This window comes from Penaeus monodon, chromosome 30 (assembly GCF_015228065.2).
Source record: "Penaeus monodon isolate SGIC_2016 chromosome 30, NSTDA_Pmon_1, whole genome shotgun sequence".
NCBI classification, from domain to species: domain Eukaryota; kingdom Metazoa; phylum Arthropoda; class Malacostraca; order Decapoda; family Penaeidae; genus Penaeus; species Penaeus monodon.
Window position 1 is genome coordinate 14,426,861 of NC_051415.1, and position 1,651 is coordinate 14,428,511.

Here is a 1,651-nt window from a genome sequence, read left to right on the forward strand (position 1 = left end):
AACTTTGGTTTTTGAATACTTTTCATACCATTAATGTTAAAATTTAAATGCCCCCCGCTGTAAGAACAGAAACACATATACCCCCCCCCATATAAGAGGAATCCTAGACAATGGTTCATCAACAAATGTATATTTTACAATGAAGGGGTATGTTAAGTAAGGGTAAGGGTACCGCGTTAAGTAACCGCTTCTCGTCCGATCAAACGAAATTAAGAATAGTTGGGTCTGGTCAATACTGGATGGGTGACTGCCTGGGAACACCAGATGCTCTTATTTTACTATACACCGTTAAAAATATAATTCATATCTTGAGAGTTTTCCGCGCCAGATAAAGCAAACATACACATTTTTCTGTGAAAACATTTAAAAGATAACTTGCACAATAGGAAACTACAAATGAACCACAAATGACCATAGAAAACTCGAAACATGTCCATGTCCCCTAATCTACTATTTCTCCCTATCCATAATTGGTTTGTTATAATTATTATGATCATAAATGGCAACGATTTTAATTAGTATTATTTTCCTTTTTTTACCATGAATGCTATCATTAATTTTATTTGATTAACTTACCTTCAATGGTGGTTTACAATTACAATTATTATTCAGCACTACTGTTTTGTTTTTTTTGTTTTTTCAAATTTTCATCATTTAAAAATGTTACCACTATTATAATGGGTCATTCATATTTTTATAATGGAATAAGAAAAAATCAGTTAAAAGTTATAAAGAAAGGTATAACATTAAAATGCCAACAGCATCTGGGGTTCCCAGGCGGTCACCCATCCAAATACTGACCAGACCCTACATTGTCTTAACTTCGCTGATCGGACGAGAAGCGGTGCTTTCAACGTGGTATGACGTTGGCAATTACAATTGTACCATTAACCTCATTTATCTCAGTGCTCACGATTCTTTAAATCATTTAAATAGAATGTAAAATTGGGTTTTGATCACCCTTCATTACCATTACATTTACTTATGACGCATGTAAGAACAAAAAACACGCATACTACCCGGCCCAATAAGAGGAATTCTAGACAAATGGTTCATCAAAAAATGTATTTTTAAAATGAAAGGATAAGTTATAAGGGTTAGGGTCCACGTTACGTCACCGCTTCTCGTCCATTTAGCGAAATTAAGAATAGTTGGGTCTGGTCAATACTTACATGGGTGACTGCCTGGGAACAACAGATGCTCTTATTTTACTATACACGTTAAATATATTATTCATATCTTGAGAGTTTCCGCGCCAGGTAAAGCAAACATACAAATTTTATTTGAAAACATTCAAAACATAAACTTGCACAATAGGAAACTACAAATGAACACAAGTGACAGATAGAAAGCTCGAAAACATGTCCATGTCACTAATCTACTATTTCTCCCTATCCATAATTGGTTTGTTATAATTATTATGATCATAAAATGGCAACGATTTTAATTAGTATTATGTCCTTTCTTACCATGATTGCAATCATTAATTTTTTGATTAACTTACCTTCAGTGGTAGGTTTACAATTACAATTATTACAATTGTTTTTTGTTTTTCAAATTATCATCATTAATAATGTTACCACTATTATAATGATCATTCATGATTTTTATAATGGAATAAGAAAAATCAGTTAAAAGTTATAAAGAAAGG

General features: G+C 32.3%; 1 pseudogene; it reads right to left on the reverse strand.

Annotated features, from left to right (window-relative positions):
• Positions 1-752: 752 nt before the first annotated feature.
• Positions 753-871, reverse strand: LOC119592789 (annotated as a pseudogene).
• Positions 872-1,651: the final 780 nt, after the last annotated feature.